The sequence below is a fragment of the Pogoniulus pusillus genome, chromosome 27 (assembly GCF_015220805.1).
Source record: "Pogoniulus pusillus isolate bPogPus1 chromosome 27, bPogPus1.pri, whole genome shotgun sequence".
NCBI lineage: Eukaryota > Metazoa > Chordata > Aves > Piciformes > Lybiidae > Pogoniulus > Pogoniulus pusillus.
In genome coordinates this window covers 5770448-5794556 of record NC_087290.1, presented here as the reverse complement: position 1 = coordinate 5794556, position 24109 = coordinate 5770448, and the positions used below count along the sequence as shown (strand labels likewise).

At 48.4% G+C, this 24109-nt stretch overlaps 1 long non-coding RNA gene across 2 annotated transcripts; it reads right to left on the bottom strand.

Annotated features, from left to right (window-relative positions):
* Positions 1-19062: 19062 nt before the first annotated feature.
* Positions 19063-22237, bottom strand: LOC135187366 (uncharacterized). Of its 2 annotated transcripts, XR_010307323.1 has the most exons (3): positions 22200-22237; positions 21942-21992; positions 19063-20595 (listed from the first exon to the last, which is right to left on the bottom strand). It is a non-coding gene; the product is annotated as an uncharacterized LOC135187366 (long non-coding RNA). The 2 variants fall into 2 exon arrangements; XR_010307322.1 differs by lacking the exon at positions 22200-22237 and having other exon boundaries at positions 21942-22003.
* Positions 22238-24109: the final 1872 nt, after the last annotated feature.

The following is a 24109-nucleotide window of genomic DNA, read 5'->3' as shown; positions in this document are numbered from 1 at the left end:
AAAATGAAGCAGGGGAAAAAAAAATCCATTACTTAAGCTCCTTCTCCCCCTTCCCTTTTGTTAATGCAGAAGAAAGAGGGAGAAAAATGCAAGCCAGCACACCAGCACTTGTCTGCCCTGCTTGGGCCATGCAGTACTTGAGATAATTCAGCCCTTCTTGGCTTCTGCTGTCAGTGTCAGGGGGCCATGGACACCTTGTGGGGACCTGTGGGGTGCAGATGTCCTGCTGCAGTGCCAGTGCCCCACAGATGGTTGCATCTGTGGTGGCTTTTGCAAAGCCCAGCACCAGCAGCATCCATCTGGATGGTCAAAGCAGTGTTCAGGAGGTTGAGCTGACCAGATTGGAATTAGGAATTGCATCCAAGTGTTTGAAATGAGAATTATTAACAGAGAGGTAGGTTTCAAGTAGGATATTGTCAATTCTTGAGTTAGAAAGGGTCAGAAAGGTCTATCACAGCTTCTGCTTCAAGCAGACCAAATGGCTACATGTTGCCTTCATTGGCACAAGCATGCTCTGCTTCTGAAGCCAGAAAATCCTTTGGAGACCAGCTCTAAATACTCCAGTCCGGGGATGTCAAGCTGGAAGGGTTTGCTGTTGCCAAGCTTTTTGTTTCAGGGTGTTTTCAGACTCAGCCCTTGTCAAAGTGGACACAATTCTGCAGAACATTTCCATTTTGATGAACTTGCATTTTCAGGAGACTTTCAAGCAGCAGCAGCAGCTCTGCCTTTTGAAGACAGCTGTTACACTAAGAAACCCTGCCACCCTCATTTCCTTTCAACCTGGCTATCTCCAGCTGATTATTCCCCATCCCTCCCACATCCCTACATGCTGCTTTTGTGCCTTTCATAAAACCCCTTTTCCTTCCCTTCCCTTCCCTTCCCTTCCCTTCCCTTCCCTTCCCTTCCCTTCCCTTCCCTTCCCTTCCCTTCCCTTCCCTTCCCTTCCCTTCCCTTCCCTTCCCTTCCCTTCCCTTCCCTTCCCTTCCCTTCCCTTCCCTTCCCTTCCCTTCCCCTCTGTTCCCTTCAATCAGCAACCTGAGCAAGCAAAACTAGACCCAGACTCCCACAGCCAGCCCTGTGCTCAGCCTCCCCCACAGTACTTATTTCAGCTTAGGCAAAGCCTGTTTGTAGTTGATGTCAATTAGGACAAAACTGATAGAAGAGCATCAGGCAGCTGCTCTGCAATGGGCTGGCAAAAGCCTTTGAAAGATAACGCCCTGAGGTCAACTGGTGCAGCTCTGCACACAGAAAGCTGCCTAACTTTTCAGCTGGCTTATAGAAACATTCCTGAGTGGGAGATCTATTAACAGGCACAGCAATAGGTCACCTTTTCTGTGCATAAAGTGCTGATAGCATATTCATGGAGCTCACACAACTCAGCAGCCCCTGCTTGCTGGGCAGGGGGCAGGGATGCACTCATGCTTATAACACAGGGAAACATCTCATTGCTCTGCCCCAAAGGCACCTTGGAAATTTGGCCCTGTGGAGGTCAAGAGGAATTCTTTTGTTCTCTGGTTTTAGCCCTGACTCTTCTCAGAGGTAAGCTGAGCTCAGAGACACGTGTCTGACAGCATCAGAGGGATTTCAGAGTGATGTTTGTTGGGCTGTTGGATGCATGAGGATATGGGGAATGCTCTTATGCCTTCCTTCTGCCCTCCATGCCCACCAGTCCACCCTTTCTGGCAAACAGCTTTTCTCTCTTGCTACTTTATCAGGGGTTCAGTGTAATCCCAGCAGCACATGCATTGGGTGAGGTTAAGTTGGAACACAGCAGGTCATCTCTCCAGCTAGCATGACCTTGGTTCAAATTCTACCATATTTCAGTTGGTATGGATTTTCAGTGCCTCTTTTCCGAATCAGAACCTCTGAAATGAAATAATAGGAGGTGCTATAGATCTGTTTGCCAGCAAGGTTATCACAAAGGCGGGCAGGACAGTTTGCCTCTGAGAGGATGCACTAAAAAAGCCTCCAAGGTCTTCCTGTAAAGCCTGTGAAATACTATCACTATAGACATGCATCGTTGATGTTTAGGGTCAGGTTTGCAAGCTGACCCTCAGGCCAGCTGAAACGTGCAGCTTTATTATGGTGTGATCACTCTGTCGTTCAGGGGAGTGATACATGAAAGCCCAAGGAGCCCAGGTGCAGTGAACTGGTGTGCAGGGGGACTAGGAACTGCCCAAGACAGCAAGGATGTACTAAAGACTTCCTTGTCCATGTACAACTTACCACTGATTTCCTGCTCTGAGATGCAGAGAGGCAGATATGGACCTAGGGTTGGAGACAGCAGAGGTGTTCTGGCCCAGACACCAGGTGACACCCTGGGGAGAAGTGGATAGTGAAGGATATGGGAGAGCAGCTCATCTGCCACAGCAAGCTCCTGGCAAAGCTGGCAGCTTGAGGCTTGGAGAGATTCATTCTGTTATGGGTTAAGGAGTGGCTGGAGGGCTGGGCCCAGAGAGTGGTGGTGAATGGTGCCACATCCAGTTGGCAGCTGGCACTAGTGGTGTGCTCCAAGGATCAGTGCTGGGCACAGTTCTGTTCAATATCTTTATTGATGATCTGGACCAGGGGATTGAGTCCAGGAATTTTGCAGATGACACAAAGCTAGGAGCATGTGTGGAGCTGTTGGAGGGTAGGAGAGCCCTGCAGAGGGACCTGGCCAGGCTGGATGGGTGGGCAGAGGCCAATGGGATGAGATTTGACTAGGCTAAGTGGAGGGTTCTACACTCTGGTCACAAGAACTCCAAGCAGTGCTATAGGATGGGGACAGAGTGGCTGGAGAGCAGCCAGGGACTTGGAGGTACTGGTACATAGCAGCTGAAGATGAGCCAGCAGTGTGCCCAGGTGGCCAAGAGAGCCAATGGCATCCTGGCCTGGATCAGGAACAGTGTGGCGAGTAGGACAAGGGAGGTTATTCTGCCCCTGTACTCAGCACTGGTCAGGCCACACCTTGAGTGCTGTGTCCAGTTCTGGGCTCCTCCATTCAAGAGAGATGTTGAGGTGCTGGAAGGTGTCCAGAGAAGAGCAGCAAGGCTGGAGAGGGGCCTGGAGCACAGCCCTGTGAGGAGAGGCTGAGGGAGCTGGGGGTGTGCAGCCTGCAGCAGAGGAAGCTCAGGGCAGAGCTCATTGCTGTCTGCAACTACCTGAAGGGAGGCTGCAGCCAGGTGGGGTTGGGCTCTGCTGCCAGGCAGCCAGCAACAGAACAAGGGGACACAGTCTCAAGCTGAGGTCAGGGCAGAGCTCATTGCTGGCTACAACTACCTGAAGGGAGATGCTTGGTCTCTTCTGCTAGGCAAGCAGAAACATAACAAGGGGACACAGTCTCAGGTTGTGCCAGGGGAGGTATAGGCTGGATGTTCTTCCTAGAGACAGGGATTGGCATTGGAATGGGCTGCCCAGGGAGGTGGTGGAGTCACTGTCCCTGGAGATGTTCAAGAAAAGCCTGGATGAGGCACTTAGTGCCATGGTCTGGTTGATTGGCTAGGACTAGGTTCTAGGTTGGACTGGATGGTCTTAGAGATCTCTTCCAACCTGGTTAATCTATGATTCTATGATCCTGAGCAGCACTGAAAATCAAGCACTATGGAGAAGAGTGGAGACCCTGGAAACCTACAGAGCTCAAGTAACAATATATTAATACTCATAGCTGGGCCAGGTTTGTATTTTTCAAGTGCTAAATGGGATCATATCCAGGTTTGCAATGGAATGACACAAACCACAAGCTCATCACTGATGAGCCAAAATAGCTGGTTTTCTTTTGCCCAGTTCCACAGTATGTTGCTTTCAGGACTATTTCTTGATGCTCTTTGCAGATTCAGCAGGTTGACTGATGAGATGAAAAGAACTGTCCAGCTAGAATGTGCTTGGCAAGGTTTGTCTGACCTTCTGGAGACAGAGCCAGAGAAATCAGCAGTACTGGCATTTAGAATCATAGAATGGTTTAGGTTGGAAGAGACCTCAAAGAGCAAACAGTTCCAACCCCCTGCTGTAGGCAGGGACACCTCCCTCTAGAACAGGTCACTCAAGGCCTCATCTAACCCAGCCTTGAACACTTCCAGAGAGGGAGCACCCACAGCCTCCCTGGGTAACCTCTGCCAGTGTCTCACCACCCTCACTGGAAAGAACTTCTTCCTAACATCCAGTCTAAATCTCCCCTCTGCCAGTTTAAACCCATTCCTCCTTGTCCTGTCAGTACAAGACCTTGGCAACAGTCCCTCCCCAGCCCTCCTATAGGTCCCCTTTCAGATACTGGAAGGCTACTACAAGGTCTCTATTTGCTGCTGGACATCTATGCTGATGGATCATCACATGCTCAAACTATATGGCCCAAGCACAACCACTTGGTTTAACCAGGGAGAAAAGTCTGGCAGAAATTTCATTCCAGGTGCAGACCTCTGCTATTTAAAACTGAACTCTTCTTTTGCTGCAAGTAATAGAGAGTCCATCACAAATCCTTAGGTTCGATGGTCTCTAGTACAGATCAGCAATATCCATGCCAGGACCTTCTCTCATCCCAGTGTTGCTGCTTGCATAAAGAGAACAGAAGCAGCCAGGGTTTATACATTTCCTTTCAGGTGTTTACAGCTGCAGATTGCAGTGAGAAAGCTCTTCACCAGCTTCAGAAAGAACAATGCAGCAGAATAGTGCAGGGATGATTGCTGCTCCACGGGGAGCTCCTGCACACATTATAGACTTATCTGCCTCACACGATAATGACAGACAAGTAGATGACCTTCCCATGCTAATGATTTGGCTCCTTGATGAATTCATCCTGTGTGATGCAGGCAACTTGTCTTTACTCAGTGATGGATCATGTCATGGGATCCCAGAGCTTTCCTGTGTTAGTTAATGTTCTGTCAACACAAGCCCCTGAGAGATTGTCCCAGTTGTCCTGGATGACAATTAAGCTCTCTTGAACAAAAGAGATGGTGCCTAGAGAGTTTCCAGGGGCTGATGCACTGCCTGAAACACAACTGGTCAGATCCCAGCAGAAATCTTTCCTATGCCTGCTCCTTAGCTCAGAGCATGGAGCTCAAGTGCAAGAGCAGGGTTAAAAATCTACTGGAAAATGAGCTGGAAGATATTGATCCAATTTAAAGCAGCATTACAAATGCCCAAATCGTTGCATCCTAGCATTAACTAATTTTTAACTATCTAATGGTTTTATCTGCTCTGCTGCACTTCATAGTGACAGGCAAACGTGTTGGTGCATGCAGCTGGTCCATTGCAGACACCTTGCTTCCCCATCCCAGGCACAGACCCTGGATCTGCCCAATCTCACATACCATAGCTCTGCAATCAAGTGCAATCTCAGAGAGAGAAGCAGTGGGGTGCACAGGTTATTTCCAGCAGGATCTGGGTGTCCAGCTTTGTACCTCTGCTTGCACTCAAGGGCTGGTCTCAGGGCTGCTGCTCATCAGGGCAGCACCACACATCTCCCTGGAGGAACAATGAATCAAAGAATCAACCAGGTTGGAAGAGAGCTTCAAGATCATCCAGTCCAACCTAGCACCCAGCCCTATCCAATCAACCAGATCATGGCACTAAGTGCCCCAGCCAGGCTTTTCATAGAATCATAGAATCAGCCAGGTTGGAAGAGACCTCCAACATCATCCAGCCCAACCTAGCACCCAGCCCTAGCCAATCAACCAGACCATGGCACTAAGTGCCTCAGCCAGGCTTTTCTTGAACACCTCTAGGGATGGTGACTCCACCACCTCCCTGGGCAGCCCATTCCAATGCCAATCACTCTCTCTGCCAATAACTTCCTCCTAACATCCATCTTAGACCTCCCCTGGCACAACTTGAGACTGTGTCCCCTTGTTCTGTTGCTGGTTGAGCATTGTGTTCAGTTTTGGGAACTGCAGTACAAGAGAGATGTGGAGGTGCTGGAGTGTGTCCAGAGGTGCAACAAAGCTGGGGAAGGGCCTGGGGAATAAATCTTATGAAGAGTGACTGAGGGAGCTGGGGATGGTTACTTTGAGGAAGAGGAGGCTGAGGGGCAGCCTTATGGCTGTTTACAAGTACCAGAAGGGAAGCTGTGGAGAGGCTGCTGGTGGTCTCTTCTCACAGGTAACTGGAGACAGAACAAGGGGGAATGGCCTCAAGCTGAGACTGTGTAGGTTTAAACTGGCCATTAGGAAAAGGTTTTTCACAGAGAGAGTGGTCAGGGACTGGAATGAGCTGCCCAGGGAGGTGGTGGAGTCACCCACCTTGGATGTGTTTAAGGTTCATTTGGATGTGATGCTTAGGGATGTGGTTTAAGGTGAATCTTGTAGAGTAGGTTATTGGTGATCCTGAGGGGCTTTGCCAACTTGCCTGTTTCTGTGATCCTGTGTTTGGAACCCGCAGGGGAGGCTCCATAGCACTGTGCTCACCACAGGAATTGCAGCTCTCTCTCCACACATGGGAGGCCTTTTTACACCACCTTGGAACTCTTCATGTTTTAAATCACAGAGCCCTGCAAACTGCTTCCTCTCAGCCCAGTTCTGCACAGCTCTATATGTCCCTTTTTGCTTTTTCTTTTAATTTTAAATCTTAGAGATCTAATTTGCTTTGGTAGCTGCTAAACCAATAGCTCCAAGTGCAGGGTGCTGCACTTTGGCCACAACAACCCCATGCAGAGATACAGGCTGGGGTCGGAGTGGCTGGAGAGCAGCCAAACAGGAATCTGGGGGTGCTGATTGATACCCACCTGAACATGAGCCAGCAGTGTGCCCAGGTGGCCAAGAGAGCCAGTGGCATCCTGGCCTGCATCAGGAATGGTGTGGCCAGCAGGAACAGGGAGGTCATTCTGCCCCTGTACTCTGCACTGCTCAGACCACACCTTGAGTGCTGTGTTCAGTTCTGGGCCCCCCAGTTTAGGAGGGACATTGAGATGCTTGAGTGTGTCCAGGGAAGGGCAACGAGGCTGGGGAGAGGCCTTGAGCACAGCCCTACGAGGAGAGGCTGAGGGAGCTGGGATTGGTTAGCCTGGAGAAGAGGAGGCTCAGGGGAGACCTTATTGCTGTCTACAACTACCTGAGGGGAGGATGTGGCCAGGAGGAGGTTGCTCTCTTCTCTCAGGTGGCCAGCACCAGAACAAGAGGACACAGCCTCAAGCTACACCAGGGGAAATTTAGGCTGGAGGTGAGGAGAAATTTCTTCCCTGAGAGAGTCATTGGACACTGGAATGGGCTGCCCGGGGAGGTGGTGGAGTCGCCGTCCCTGGAGCTGTTCAAGGCAAGGTTGGACGTAGCACTTGGTGCCATGGTCTGGCCTTGAGCTGTGTGGTAAAGGGTTGGACTTGATGATCTATGAGGTCTCTTCCAACCTTGGTGATACTGTGATACTGTGACACTGTGATACTTCACTTGGTGGCTCCTCTAGCCTCGACCTCATGCACTGAACCCAGCTGTCTTGCCCTGTTTCTGGTTGCCCAGGTCTCATTCTGCCTTTCAAAACTCCTGCCCATCTCTTTACCTTCTGCCCCATAATGAGTCTCATGGTATCCTCTAGGGTTGGTGGGGAAATGGACTCATACTGCAGAGCCCAAGAGGAAGGATGTGAGGTCAGTTTGGCTGTTATCCTGCTTGTAATGTGCTCCTCTGGAGGTGCCTTTTCACTGCACAGAAATCAGTATTCACGGAATTATTGTCTCTTTATTTTATTGCTCTCACACTGCATTTTGAAGAGGCTGTAATGAGATTAGCCCCCCTTGCTGCTCTACAATACACAATTTTATCTGGGTGTATATATAGAACAGGCTTTTTAACTGCATAAAGGTGTCATGGGGAGGTTCAGGTCCTAATGTATGACATGATCTCCTCTGATGATTGCAGGCAGTACCAGGCTGTGCACAGAAAAAGCTGTTTGCTGGCAGCAGTGTGTGCTTGCCAAAATGAGCTGTACTCACCTGGTAAATGCAGGCAGCAGCCTGCTCCCCAAGGTCAGATCCTCAGCGATGCAAACCAGTGTAGCTCTGCTAAAACCAGTGGAGCAATGCCAACATACACCAGCTGGAAACCCAGCCCAGGCGGCGGGTAAAGGCGACACCGAACCAACAGGATCCCTCCTGCAGCCAAGGCTGTGAAAACTGGAGGCTCTTTTTACACCTGCTCAGCACATGGAAATGAGGCATTGCTGGAAGTTGTGAAAGCAGGCAGAGCTTGTGCTGGATGCCTCTTAGCTCCAGTGTTTCCAAAACTCTGGTTTTGACTTAGTGGTTCATGATATGGCTGCGAATGCTTCTCTTTGACTGAGTGGTTCATGATATGGCTGTGAAGGCTTCTCTTTGACTGGGTGGTTCATGATATGGCTGTGAAGGCTTCTCTTTGGGTGGTTCATGATGTGGCTGTGAAGGCTTCTCTTTGGGTGGTTCATGATATGGCTGTGAAGGCTTCTCTTTGGGTGGTTCATGATGTGGCTGTGAAGGCTTCTCTTTGGGTGGTTCATGATATGGCTGTGAAGGCTTCTCTTTGGGTGGTTCATGATATGGCTGTGAAGGCTTCTCTTTGGGTGGTTCATGATATGGCTGTGAAGGCTTCTCTTTGACTGAGTGGTTCATGATATGGCTGTGAAGGCTTCTCTTTGGGTGGTTCATGATATGGCTGTGAAGGCTTCTCTTTGACTGAGTGGTTCATGATATGGCTGTGAAGGCTTCTCTTTGGGTGGTTCATGATATGGCTGTGAAGGCTTCTCTTTGACTGGGTGATGAGGACAAGGAGAAAAGGTCCAGGCTTGTTCTCAGGCTGCTGGTGGGTTGAGGCTTGCAGGCAGATCCAGAGGCTCATACCATCCCCCTGTCCTGTGGGACAGAAGGGTTTAGTCTCACAGTCTGGACCTGAGTCTCTCAATGTGATGAGGCTGCTGGTCATGCTTCTCTGCTCAGCCCCACAGGCTTTGGCCTCTCAGCATCTCCCTGCATCAATATCCTCACTGCCTGCAGGATGCTGATCTCAGGCAAACACATGAGCTCTCTGTGTGCCTTATCAAAAATGAACCACCTTCCAAAGCTGAGTCCTGACCAAAGCTCACCTCAGCAGTGGGATGGCATGGATGAACTCTCCTGTAGGCTCTTACAGTGACTGCAAAACCCTCTGGCCACTCAGAGAAGATTTAGGTCAACCAAACTGTCTCTGTACTTTAGGTCCAAAGGTTGCAGAGTTGGGGATTCCTTTTAATGGACCAGGAAAACCCAGAAGACTTTTTTTCTTGCCTCCCAAATACAGTGAGATGTATGAAACCTTGCTTTCACTCAAGGAGAGCAAATCTTTGCTCTGTTTCTGAGGGCTTTACACTATTTAGAGGAAAGGAAATGTTAGGAGGCAAAAGCAACACTTCAAAGGGATTTGTGTGAGCAGTGGAAAGCATTTGGCTTGGGAGAGGAATAGTCACTCACTGCAGCTCTTCCAGAGCAAATGCAGTACCTGATGGTACTGAAATGTCACCTAACAGGAGGGCTGATATCCCCACCTCTCAGCTCCTACCACCAAACCTGAGGTAGGAGTGGACCAAGAGAAGAGGTCAAAATGATCAAAAATGAGTTTTCTGTTGCAGGTTTTGTTCAGAGCTCATCCAAACCGTTGGTGGGATGGGTGGTTAAGTGCTTCTCAGGATCCAGTGTCTTCAGCCCAAAGCTGAAAGTCTTCATTGTTAAAGAATACAACAATTCCTGTCATTACATCAGGAAAAGGTAGCAGCTGGGTTTGCTGAGAGAACAAATTCAACTACTCTGGAACAACCAAAATGTCTAAAAATGGCAGAAAAGATTTTTAGGTGGTTGGTTGGGTTTTTTTTTTACCCCCAGATGTTTTGGGAGAGCATTTTAAAACTCAGGGTAATTGTGTGTGCTATACTGATAATTTTATTTCTCAACAACCCCCAAACATTTCAGTCCAAATGAAACCCCCATCCACTTCCTAGAGAGATGTGGCAAGCCAAACATTTATTGCCCTCCATAATTTTTGTGCAGCCCTTGTTGGTGTTGTCAGCACAGAGTCAGGGACAAAGAATATGGAAAGTGTTTCTGCTTCAGATTTGGGGATAAAAGAAGAGCTTTTGTCCCCCAAAAGCTTGTCTGCTTCCTCCAGCTCTGCTAGCAGGTCTTAAAACAGCAAAGAGCTCCCATTTCTGATGGAAACTGTGATGTTCTCTACATGATGCTGCACCTGTTGAGCTGAGGGTGTGATATTTAAACCAGTTAGTTCAATGTACAGAGGAAAGCATGCCCTTATTCCTCTTTGAAATAGCTTGTTTTGATTTAATTAAGACTAAATCCTTATTAATACACTTATTAAAGGTTCTGACTGCATGTCTAACCCAAGCCAAATCATTTCAGCCAGCTGCCTCATGAAGCCCAGCAGGAGCGGCTGCTGGGCTGGGTAGGGATTAATCCACCTCAGCCCTAAACTTGTCTGACACTTGTTTGACTTGATGTAACTTGAACTTCCAGTCTTCCATCCCCTTTTTTTCAGCTCTCTCTGGTCAACTGCTGAGTGTGGAAGGGAAGATTCCCATGCAGCAACCCTAGCAATGTCTGGAGCCAGTTGTGTTCATGCAGCACAGCTGGATGTGGGGCAGATCCCTTAAACAGGAACTGCAGCAGTCTGGCTTGGTGCAGCGAGCAGCTCAGAGCTACCAGGGTGTCCCCTTGCTTCTGAGCTTTGTCATGTTACAGGCTCCCCAGAGAGGTTGTGGGGTCTCCTTTTCTGGAGACTTTCAAGGCCTGTCTGGATGTGATCTTCAGTGATCTGTGTTAGCATTGTCCTGCTCTGGCAGGAGAGGTTGGACTCGATGATCTCCTTGGATCCCTTCCAACCCCTAACATCCTGTGAGCCTGTGATGTCCTTGTGGGAGAACAGTGACCTGTTCAGACTGTGAGGAGCTCCTAGGAACCTCTGTTTGTGTATCAAATATTGCCCTGTTTCCCTGGTGAATGAATTGGATTTGATGTCTGTGATCTGAACCTAATGGATGAAAAATCACTCCAGGCAAAGCAGTGGCTGCAAACATTTATTGTTTGTGTTACAACATTGCTGTTGTTTCACAGACAGGGAAACTGAGGCACAGAGAGCTTTACAGAAAGGCTGTGACCCTGATTTCCAGATTTGATATTAATTAACCATTTCTTATGTCTCTTGGAGCTCAGTAAGTACTCTTGGGACCGAGTTGCAGAACTATCGAGTGCTAGGTTGGACTGGATGATCTTGGAGGTCTCTTCCAACCTGGTTGATTCTATGATCTATGACCTTCTATGATCTATTCATGTGTCTTCTGAGGATTGTTGTCAAAAGCCAGAGTGTACTCATCTGAAACACAGATGAGACAGTGTGGTGAGCTTCTTGGAGGATGAAACAATGGACACCCATAACCCACGTTATGAGGTCACCTAAAGGACCAGTCATACCCCATGGGATCAAAAAGCAGGTTTCTCGGGTGGAAAACATCTGATCTGGCATTTTTCATAGCCCTGGTGTCTTTCCTTTGAAAGACTCCTTTGTTCTGCAGGTCTCAGGATGAAATTAAATCATGGCTCATGTAAATACTGCTCTTTTTTTGGCCTGGCTGGGAGCCAATCCTATATCCTATAGCTACTTACGCCCCCTTCCCTCGTGTACATACCAAAAGTGGAACTCCCCACCCCTCAAACTGAGGAAGATTGGGGGCATTTGTTACTTCTCTGGAAAGCTAGCAAGGAAAATTGGAAGGTGTGAAGGGCATCCTTATGGCTCTGCTGTTGGGCGACCCTGAGCCTTATAAACACAGCAGCAGCTTACGGACCTCAGGCATTTGGGGGTTGCTGGAGTTGGGATTTGCCTCTCTGTAGTTCTTTTTCAGGGACCATTTCAGACTCAGAGGTTTTAATTGCAATTATTGTTCAGACACTTTGTGAAGCCCCTCTCAGTGGGTGGTTTGTGAGGTGGCCTTGGTGCTTGTAGTTCAGCTTGACGTGGTCTGTGACTGGTCATCAAGGTTATACTGCGCCACGTTGCTATAAATTAGGGAGCAAGGAGTAACAGGCTATGAAATGTAGGGGGAACACTAATTTGTGCTGACTTGCCTGAAGCTTTTGGGAATTGGAAAACCACAGGGCACTTGGGAGGTGCTTGCAAGTGCCCATGAGCTGCAGCCAACCACTTTCATTCACAAAAATGGTTACAAGATTGGAGTTTTAACTGTTTAATGAAGCCTGGGAGAGCTGGAATTCTGTTTTCTGACTGAAGTGGCTAGAAAGGCTCTCACTAATTTCACTGGCATGTGGATCTGGCCTAAGTTACTATAACAGCATGTAATTACATACAAATATCCAAAAATAATGCAAACTGCATTAACTCAGAACCTCCCCAAATTAAAAGCAAATGCTCAATTAAGCTGAAAAAAGACCTGGACTGAAAATTGCCTGTGAGACCCTCAAGCCAATGTAATTCTGGCCATGGATGGATCTTTTCCTGAGGCAGAGGAACACTTTATGTTGAGATTCTCTCCCCTAACCTCCATCTTCCTCAACAGGTTCTGCTGGGAATTGTTCAAAGGATTGGGATTTGGGAATAAGTCTCAAGGGAGATTAGTAGGGAGTGAGTTGGTGAGAAGACAATGTGCTGCATGGCTTTCTGTGCACTGCTGTTCTCACTGTGCATCTGCACATCTATCTCTTCTATGGCAGTGTATTTTAGATGCAGATGCATTTCTCCTTCTGGAAAACTCTTCTCTTGGATGATCTCATCTCCTGCCAGTGTCTGCCTGTGAACCACCATGACCACAGGCAATCAGTGAGACCCATGCTGAATACCTGGGGTGTTTTCACAAAGGCAGCACATTCAGCACTTGAGTACTCCAGCTTCAGTGCTGCTGTTGAAGCTGCTAGCACCCTAGTCTGAAGGTGTTTAAGGCCAGGCTGGATGAGGCTCTGGCCAGCCTGATCTAGGGTAGGGTATCCCTGCCTACAGCAGGGATGTTGGAACTAGATGATCCTTGTGGTCCCTTCCAACCCTGACTGATTCTATGGTTCTATGTTGAGACAGATCCAGAGGGGAGGAGTAACTCCCTTTAACCCCCAAGGTTGTACTGCCCTTGTGCTAGCCCCCAGCACTGGTCATGCTGTCAGTCCCTGTGTGGGGTGATGCATTGTGCCAGGCTTGGGTAGGGAAGGGGCAGGCTGCCTACAGGAAGGGTTAGTGCTGCCTTTGGTGCCTTAAATCCTTGGGGTAATCAAAGCCTGACACACAATTGCAGACAGCTTAAGGAAAGTGCCTTGCTTGTCACTGCAAGGCAATTCACTCTCTCTCCCTGTCAGGCTGTGCAGGGGCTCTTGTCCTCCATCCAGATCCTTGTCTGGTGTTGCAGCAGCAAAACTCATCCTGCTTGGGCAAGCAGCAAGCTCACAAGCTTTGTTTTATTAAAACCATCAGGCTTGGCTAAAATCTCCAGCCCCAGAGCAAAGTCAATGACTTCATTCTTGGAGCTGCCTCCATGTAACCTTTGCTTTCACAGATCTATTAGGAAGCTCCCCGGGAGGGAAAGCCCAGCTGCCAAATAAATCATACCTTCCCGGCAGAGAGGTGTGAGATGCTCAACAGGTACCTGAGCTGCCTGGAAGGGGAGAGACAGGGGATCTCTTGCAGAGATTTTTTTTTTAGCTTCTCCAGGTGCCAGAAGGGCCAAATCCTCTGTTGGAGCCCATCAGTGTTGAGTGCACTGCTTCCCCTGGAGTTTTGCTGCAATAATCCCACTGGGCAGAGCCTCTGTGTGTGTGTGTGTGTGGTAGGTAGGAAGGAGCCTTTAGTCAGCTGTGGGACCTTTTATTTTTCTTTCTGATTAAAAGCATATCTATATATGTGTGTGTGTGTGTGTCTGTGTGTGTGTTTTAAAACATTTGCAGTGGGGAAACCATAATTTCATTTTAGAGTTTCCTATTTCATACTCCCTTAATGCCTGTGAAAAGCTTTGAGTTGCAGTTCATGATTTGAATCTTTATAGGCAATTAGCTGGAGGAAGACCTGGAGAAATGCAGGTACAGATTCCCAGAGCTTAGGGTGATCTTGTGAAGAGAACACCTACAGATTGAGAAACTTGGGCTGTGAGGCAGAGAACAGAAAAGCCTCCATTATCTCATTTCTGCACAGGTGCTTGAGCATCAGTCTTGTATGATCCAGGGGTTGTGTCAGCAACCCATAATTCTGCCTTGGTTGCACCAGAAGCCAGATTTCCACATGCACAGCTCTCTAATGCACAGAGTGATTTCCCATTGGAATGGGCTGCCCAGGGAGGTGGTGGAGACACCATCCCTGGAGGTGTTCAAGAAAAGCCTGGCTGAGGCACTCGGTGCCATGGTCTAGTTGACTGGATAGGGCTGGGGGATGGGTTGCACTGGATGATCTTGGAGGTCTCTTCCAACCTGGTTGATTCTATGATTCTATGATCTCCTCGGGTCCTCTGCATTTCATCTGCTGGATCTAACACCAAGGAAAAGAACCCAGGGTCCCGAGACTCCCCTCCAAGCCCTGTCTCTGTGGTCCAGCCTCAGCGAGGGCCCAGCTGCTTGTGAGGGTGCTGCCACCTGCCAGAAGATGCTGTGCAAAGGTCTCTTTTCTGGAGGACAGTGAGAGATTTAAATCCTTATTGCTGTGACTGCAAAAGAGCAAGGGTTTGTCTGGATGTGAAACTTGTCTTACCTGTGCATCTTTCAAGATTGATTTCAGAGGGGCTTGGAGAGTGGGATGAGCCCTGGGGGCTGAAACTCCACCAGTTTTGGAGGTTTCTTTTGCATAAGAATTTAGAAGCTGCTGGGTTGGTTTTCTAGTCCACTTTGTTCCCTTGCAGATTTGTAATCTCCATCTACTTCAGCAGAAGACACAAAGCTGGACTAGTCTGATTCCCTGAACCATTTGAGTTTATATTCCTCAGCTCAGATCCAGTGAAAGCTTTATTGCTTTTGCATCAAAAGTGGGAACAGTTCTGGCTCCCACAGTTTTCATTAGCTCAGATCCTTCATCTTACCCTTTCCTGTAGCCTTCCCCATCCTTTACACTTTTGCTTTGCCTGGTTTTGCCCACTTCCCTACGAGCCTTTCTTTAAAGGAATCATAGACTCATAGAATCAGCCAGGTTGGAAGAGACCTCCAAGATCAGCCAGTCCAACCTAGCACCCAGCCCTATCCAGTCAACTGGACCATGGCACTAAGTGCCTCATCCAGTCCTTTCTTTAACGCCTCCAGGGACAATGACTCCACCACCTCCCTGGGCAGCCCATTCTAGGTAGCTGTGATCTGAAAGTACTTACAGTGCCCAAAGGCTGCAAATGAGAGGTGAACAAGGGGAAAGAAAGGGTTACCCATGCTGTTTGAACACAGGTAAAACCAGCAGGTGGTTGGACAGTTCAGCATCATGTTTACCTTGGCATTAGGGATTTAACACCCAAACCAGAGCCATCTTCAATGACTGTGTGCAACTCCTGCCAGGGGTGAGAGGCTGGGATGCCCCCAGCACTGCAGCAGATGCTTGCTGATTAATGGCACCCAGGTGAAATCAAGGCTACCTGAGATGGTCCATATGCTCTTCATCAGCCTGCAGCTGTTTTGCAGAGAATCTCTCACAGCAACAATAAGAGCAGCGTGGACATATTCTCACAGCTGAAACGGTGACTTGTCCTGCTGTTCATGGGTTTTCTTTGCAAGTCTGCTGCACAAAGCTTCCCATTTCTGTGCTGTGGCCATGCTGTCAGACTATAAGTAATCACTTTCATACTTACAGAGCTTGCATGGTCACCAAGGTGTAATATCTGATGGGCAACAGATGTCTGCTTTCGTCCAGGGTTTACAGCATTGTGTTATTGCTGTTATTTGCTCTGGCTCCATGCTGCCAGGGAGTGGAGGAGGGGCAAGCAGTAGTGCTGCCTGCTGAATGAATGGCACCTACAGTCTGGCTTTGGGGAGTGTCTATTTTAAGTGCCTGAATAATACCCAGTGCTCACAGATCCAGCATATCTCCTCAGGAATGAAATCATATCTCCTGCAGTCCAAATTCCTGGCTTATTCAGATAGCCATTATCCAAACCCAGTGGTGTTCAGCTAAGGGAGACTTGCTGTGATTCTCAAATGCCCCTGTGCCTCTACAACGCTACAGAAGATAAACCAACCTGTGAGAAAGCTGGGGACTGTCTTCTGGGGAAGTCTCTCATGAATATGAGATGCTTTACCCTAGCATTAGCTGTCTGTGCTCAGGGGGCAAGCAGGGAGTTGTGCCTCACATGGTGTTCAGCAGCAGCTCACGCAGTGTCTGCTGCTTTAGCTAGCTTGATGGGGAGAGTGAGGTGCTGCCTCTGACTCTGCTATTCAGCAGTGCTGCTGCATCCTTTTTTGCTATTGAAAAAGCACTGTGCAGCCTTAAATTTCCACTTCGATGCCCTCCAGGAAGCCTGGCTTAAGACTTAGTCTCAAGGACATGATATGAGCCATTGAAAACGTTTTTTAGTACTCTGGAGGTGTCCTATGGGGCTCCAGGAGACTGATTCCTGTGTAGCAGCCAGTTTGTGCCTACCACCTCCCAGCTGACAAGCTTCTTGAAACCCTGGTTCTGCCCTCTGTACACAGGACTTGGCTAATCCTGAGCTGTTCTAGTGAGCTCCCAGGGGAGCTGCTGGGAAGTGAGCTATGGGGGCAGTTGGGGCTCAGACAGTCTAAATTCAGTTGAGACCCTGAGCCAAATGTTTCCTGCTGACTGCTCAGAAGCAGCTCCCAGTCAGTACTCTAAGCTCTTCACTCTGTGCTTCAGAAGTGCCAAACTAGCTACCTGATGATGGTATCTCTATGCATAGAAGGTCTTTGGGCTGCCTGCAGCAAGACCCATGATCTGCAGACAGGGTAGCTGGGGAAAGACAGAGACCTATGGCAGGTCTATCTCATCCCACATAGGTCACAGACCTGACATGCTGATGCAGATGGCCACCTCAGTGCTTCCTGCATTGCTGTCACCAAGATGTATCTGAATGTCCCCAGCAGAGCTGCTCTGGAGCTGGCTCGATCATTTTCCTTTGCTGCTGGGATCACAGCTGCCAAAACAGCTTTTGAAACTCCTCTGCCTTTTACTGTCAGTATTGTATAATCTGGGATCTGGTCACCCATCAGCAGCTCAGCTGGTGGCTCCCTTCTCTCACTTGCAGTGTGCAGACCCCTCCCTGGAAGACCTGTCCCTTCCCAGGTCTCACCACCCACAGCATTAACAGCACAATCCCAGTGTCAACATTGCCTGTCACTTTGCTATGTGGTGAGCCACAGACAGTTTATTTCAGCAGGAATTTGGGCTTTAAAACCTTCAGGAGACTGGAGTTATGATAGAAGATGTACCCCCCTCGATGAATGCATCATTCAGTCATTAGAGCCAGAGGATGGAAAAGGAAATGCCAGCTCGAGGATGTAATTTGGCTCCATGGAGATACCTAAGCCTTGTCTGTGTTAATACTTGTAGTAAATAGGTATTAAATTGGCTCATGTAGGCAGAGCCCTGAAGGGCAAGAAAACAACTTCACATCTCCTTTTTAACCTCTCTCTTTTCAAGTCAACCTTTCTTCAGACTTCAGGCATAGCGAGTCTGTACTGCAGAAGGTGTTATACTGTTGCCTGGAGGTCCTCACTCACATGGCAGCTTGCTGTGCCCAGAGCTGTGTGCATGTTTATGGAGGGAGGCTCACAAGGAAGAGTCTGAAATCTATGTGGACATGACAGGAAAAGGAAGCATTTCTTCATTTTTGGGAGCAAGGGAGGGGGTTACATCCAGATTGGATGTGGCTGTGGTCCTCAGCACTCCTCTCTGCACAGAGATCTTTTTGGTAGTAAGAATTGCAGCATGAGAAGCAGCCCCCACACCACATAGGTAATGTGTGAGCAGTGCATGTATCTATCTCCTTGATAGTGTGAGGTTACTTCAGCACACCTGACTATAAGATGCTTAGTTGAACCCACTGATGTTTCTGGAGTAACATGCCATGGTAGAAAGAAAAAGCCTTGCCCGTGCTGTTGGTGGTCAGAGCCAGAACATGAACCTGCCTCCCCTGGTGTTTTGCCACAAAAATCTCAGGAAGCAGCTTTTCCAAGCCACTGCATTCACTTCTGCTGCCATCTGTTCAGGTAGAGCATCCACAGCCTCTGCCTGGCAGGTGGGTCTCCACCTGCTATGGAACAGCACTGCTCTGGCTACATCATTTTTCAAGATGAGGAGGCTTTTGTGCAGACTTTCTGAGTAACAAGTCACTGTGTCACACACTCTTTGTCCAGGTAGGTAAGGCATTTCATCTGCCACCTCTGAAAGGAATACCTCCATCAGGTGCTGCTCAAGCAGCATCTCAGACAAGAGCTTCCTTGCAAACCTGGCTCCTCAGTCACTTGGGAACCATGCACCTGATCAAAATCTTTGCAGCATCAGATTAATTCTGGCAGAGATAATGAGGGGAGGAAAAATGTCACTGAGTCAATAGGGGTGAACTGGCTCAAGCTGTGTCCAATTCAGGAGATGAGTCTGCCTGATTCCTGGTGGGATTTTGGCAATTTGTGTGTCATTTTCAGTTGCCCATTTCAAAACTTTCTTACACAGGAGAAATGGGATCCACCTCCTGCAGGCATATGCAGAGCTGAATGTGCACTCACGTTGCAAATGGAGGTCATAGAATGGTTTGGGTTGGAAGGGACCTCAAAGTTCATCCAGTTTCAACCCCCTGCATAGGCAGGGACACCTCCCTCTAGAACAGGTTGCTCAAGGCCTCATCCAACCTAGCCTTGGACACCTCCAGAGAGGGAGCAGCCACAACCTCTCTGAGCAATCTGTGCCAGTGTCTCAGCATCTTTACTGTAAAGAACCCTTTCCTAACATCTGATTTGAATCTCCCCTCTTCCAGTTTAAACCCATTACTCCTCATCCTGTCATTACAAGACCTTGTAAATAGTCCCTCCCCAGCCTTCCTGTAGGTCACCTTCAGATAATGGAAGGCCACTATAAGGTCTCTTTGTAGCCTTCTCTTCTCCAGGCTAAAGAGCCCCAACTCTTGTAGCCTGTCCTCATAAATGAGTTGCATCTGGAGCCCTGTTGTGGCAGATGAGAAGGTCTCCAAAGCAAAGAAGTCTCTTAGCCTCTCTTCTGGATTGGGCCCACTTCCAAAGTAAATGCAAGTACTTGCAGACAAGATGTGGAAGAGAAAGCCTTATCCACTCTGGGGAAGAGGAAAGAGCTCTGGAGAAGTATTGTTACAAATTCCTGGCTTTTCTAGGGGCTGCACCCCCCGCAGGACAGCACTGAGTGATTTCAGTGGGGCTTTAACAGCCAAACTAGGAGGTCAGGTATTCTTCCCAGCAGCATTTCATTCTGAGGGAATCTTTAATTGCTGCCTTTCCATTTATCTGAGACAGCTTCCTGGCTGAACAACAGACTGCAGGGAACCTTGAGCCATCCTGTCTCCACTACGTGCCAGCCAAAGAGAGAATTTGCACACCTGACCTGTCCATGCTTCCCAGCGTGACTGCAAAGAGCTGCTTGTTATGTGTTAGCACAGCAGAGCTCTCCTGCCTAAGGACATCAGTTCCAATCAAGAAGAGAACCAAGTCCCACGAGCTCTCCCAAGATGCCACTGACTCCACACATGAGGAGTCTGAAGCAATGTCTTCATAGTTTCTCTCCTGAGAGTTTAGAGTTGGTGTAGAAAATCATTGAGAAGTACCAGGAGAAAGAGAGAAAGTGTTGCTCTGGCAAGGCTTGGACCAGCTCCTGCCCAGATCAGATCAATGGTGTGCTTTGTACTTGGGGATACCCTCCAGGAGGTGAACGCCAAGGTCCTCTGGAGGCTTTAAAGTCTGCAGATGTGGGGGTGCTAGTGCAGTGAGCCAGCAATTCTGCTGCCTGACATGGTCTTGCCTTCACTGAAGCTGTGTCATTTGTGGGGGATTAGCTAAGGTGTGAAGTGAGCTCATGAGCTTTGCTTGCACACCAGCTTGTTACACCATTCCCTGCTGTGCAACCTGGAGTTGTTCTCCACAGCAGATATGGATTAAAGTCCAAAGAGCAGAGCAGCTCTGATAGCCAAGCAGGGATCTACTGAGGACCAAGGATGGGGTGATCACAGGATGCAGGTGCTTCCAGTTTTCCACCCACCATCACTAGTGTCCAGCTTAAACACCAACACTCGTGGGTAATAGGTGATCAAAATGAGCATGACTTCTTTCTGAGGCATGATAATCTTCTGTCCCAGCTTCGCACAACATTTGACTGCCATTCTTCCTCAGGAGCAGAGTGCTGCTGACTTGCTGCTGCCTGGTGTCATCTTCTCTCCTGGTGGAAGAGCTCTCCGCTGTGCACCACAGGTCGTGCAGCTGCTGTAGCCAGTCTGCTGTGAGCATGAATCAGCTGCAGGGGCATGCACAGAAGTCATTCCCCAAAACAGATTCTAGGGTCCTGGATCACTCATGGGAAAAAAAGAAAACAATACAAAGCCAACAAACAGATCTCTAAGTTGTTACACTGTAGCTTGAGCTGCTTGGCCCTGGAGTCACTAAATTCAAATCCACTGTCAAGCCAGATGTGGAGCTGCTCACACAGAGGTGGCCAGATCCCTCTTCACAAAATCTGCAAGAGAAGCCTGGGAGGGCAGTGAATGAGTTATGTGACACAACCACAGAAATCACCAGGTTGGAAAAGACCTCTAAGGTCATCAAGTCCAACCTATCAGCCAGCCCTTCTAATCAGCCTCCTTCTTTGCCCAGCTCTGGAGCTTTTTTGTGTCCTGCTTTTCACTCTCACCAGTTTGGAGCAGTATCCATGAGAACACCTCCATGTCTGTGTGTTTGCTGACTTACCCCTTAGCCCACCAGGACTTGGAGATCACTAAGTAACCTTGGATAAGACTATTTGAAAGGTTTGCCCACGCTTCACCCCTCAGAAACACCCCACACAACTGTTGACTTGGATATGAAGATGATGAAGGGACTGGAATATCTATTTTATTAGAGAGCCTGAGAGACTTGAAGGAGCTACAGAAAAGCTGGGGAGGGACTCTGTAGGATGTCAGTAGTAATAGCACTGGGGGGAACAGAGCAAAACTAGAAGTGGGTAGATTCAGGACGTTAGGAAGAAGTTCTTCAACATGAGGGTGGTGAGACACTGGAACAGGTCACCCAGGGAGGTGGTGGAAGGGCAGGCTGCATGTGGCTCTGAACAACCTGATCTAGTGTGAGGTGTCCCTGCCCATGGCAGGGGGTTAGAACTGGATGATCTTTGAGGTCTCTTCCAAACCTGACAATTCTATGATTAAGCACCTAACATGTGCTGTTGTTGCCACTCCTTTGTAATTTTAAGTCCTGAACTTCTGAATCTTACAGGGTGCATAAGAGTGCTGAAAAACAGACTCACAGACTTTGGGGTATGACCTGTGCAGTAGCTTTAGACCTTTATCCACCTGGGAATATATCAATCTCTTTTCCAATCAACCCACAGAGCATCTGAAGAACTGCAGCTTGCAGCCAGATTGGTGTGAAATTAGGTTGTTTAGTCCACGTGAAAATGAGTGCAGTTTGAAGCAGAAACACACATGCTTTGAGATAACAATTTGTAAGAGCCTCTGACTGTCAGGCAGCTTAATAAAGTAAGAGCCTGAACTCCATCAGAGTCGTCCAGTGCCCTGTGCTTAGCAGAGTCAGGATCTCACTTTGGACTAAATAAAGCCAGGTTTAACTCAGCTACAAAACAAGGCAGAGTTTCAGCCACTCTAACATAAGAGTGCCAGCAAGACAGAATGGGCTGCCCAGGGAGCTGATGGAGTTGCCATCCCTGGAGATGTTAAACAAAAGATTGGATGAAGCAGTTGGTGCCATCATCTAGTTGATTGAATAGGGCTGGGTGATAGGTTGGACTGGATGGTCTTGGAGGTCTCTTCCAAGCTGGTTGATTCTGTGACTGGAGTTTTATTCCCTTTACCTCATACATTACCTCTGTGTTCGTTCCATGCTTCTCAAAATGTTCTCCAGATTCAGTCTTGTCCTTTTAACAGCTTCACAAGGGAGCAAAAAGGAGCAGTTAAACAGAGAACAGCTCAGTCTAAGTCATGAGGCTCACCCAGCACCCACGTGCAATGTTAGAGCATTCACGTTTGTCAAGCCTACTCCTAACGAGCCGGGGGGCCACCAGAGGCCCCCCGGCCTTTAGATCACCTCCACCATTCACCCAGTGCACACCACAGGCACTCACCAGTGATGATGGGAGGAGGATCCCTCTGCCCAGTTGGGCAAACTTAGGGCTTCTGCTTCTCTTGGGGCTGGTTATAAAGGGGAGTGAGCAGGGAGGGCAAAAGTGGTTGCACCTGGGGTGGGAGGAGACTCCAACAGAAGCAGGCTGGGTGATAGGTTGGACTCAATGACCTTGGAGGTCTCTTCCCACCAGGGTGATTCTATGATTCTGTGGCCCCAGGTGCTCTGGGTTTGGAGGAAAATGTGGGGTGGGAGAGGTGATGATGTTTATGTTCTCAAGTCCTAATTCCATGTGATGAGTCCTGACTCTCCTGGGGGTGGCTCAACAGCTGCCTGCAATGGGAAGTGGTCAGCAAATTCCTGGGTTTGCCTTGCTTGTATGCACAGTGTTTGGTAGTTGTCCATAAGTGTCCCAAGCTAGAAGTGGGTAGATCCAGATTGGATGTTGGGAAGAAGTTCTTCATCATGAGGGCAGTAAGGCACTGGCACAGGTTGCCCAGGGAGGTGGTGGAAGTCTCATCCCTGGAGGTGTCTAAGGCCGACTTGGATGTGTCTCTGAGCAACCTGATCTAGTGTGAGGTGTCCCTGTCCGTGGCAGCACTGCACCCCAGAGGAATGATCCTAAACACCAATGTGGTTAGGATCCATTTATTTCCGTGTTACAGCGACCATCCCTGGAGGTGTTCAAGAGAAGACTGGATGAGGCACTTAGTGCCATGGTCTAGTTGACTGGTTGGGGCTGGGGGATAGGTTGGACTGGATGATCTTGGAGGTCTCTTCCATGCTGCTTGATTCTCTGATTCTATGTTTCTATATGCTAACTTGGAAGAGGTGTGCATAGCTAACTTTGGTTAAGATTGGTACATGTGGAAAGTACAGATTGGCTTAAGGTTATGCATGAGGTACAGATAGGTTAACTTACATAAACAACCTGTAGGGTCAGCCCCCTGCAGCTGGCTGACCCTGCCCCCTGCAGCTGCATGTGGGGGGCTGTTATCCACTGCCTGGTTTCCTGCCTCAAGGACACTGTGCAGGACGGGTTGCTCATTCTTATCCATTCATGTCCTTCCCTTAGCAAGAAATCCATTCACATCTCTGGACACATTCAAGCACCACAACATCTTTCTCAAAGCCAGGAGCCCAAATCTGGCCACAGGACTCAGACTGTGAAATCTGCATTCATCTCCCCCTCACCTGCAAACTAGGTGGAAAAAAAAAAAAAAAGCCACAAGCACACCAACTATTCGATGTTTTCCCTCTAAATAAATAAATAGCCCCAACCAACCCCAACCTGTCTCCATGGTCCTATTATCTCCTCTGATTAAGTATGTTTTCATGCTGTGCTTTTTTTTCCACCCCCCCTTCCCATTTTTCCTTCTTTATTTTTTTCCCTTTATGCTCACAGTCAATAACAATTTAAATGATACTCTTTGATGCCCTTTGTTCACATCATTTATTTCCATCTCTTTATCTGATTTTGCCAACAGGACCTAATTTGAAAGAGGCTGCAGTTCAGCGGCAGGAGGGATTTAAACACTGTTAAGACTGACATTTTCCCTCATCTCACATCCCATGGGGTACCTGATTGCAAATTTATAATACACCAGAGGTCTTGCCATCAGAAGATACAGACTTACAGTAACAGCAACTCATTTAAAAAAGATCTCCAGCACATCAGTGTCTGGGGCTGGTTTACACAGACTAATTAATCCTTATTTGACCTGAATTAACTCTTAATCTGTGTGAAATGAAAGAGCTTTGCTAGGGCACAGAAAATGTGAAAAGATGGAAAATCCTTTCGGAACTGGAGGCTTCTGCAGCTGAGTGACTCCTGGATTAAAATACTTAGGATCAGAGAATCAGTCAGAGTTGGAAGGGACCACAAGGATCATCTAGTTCTAATGCCCCTGC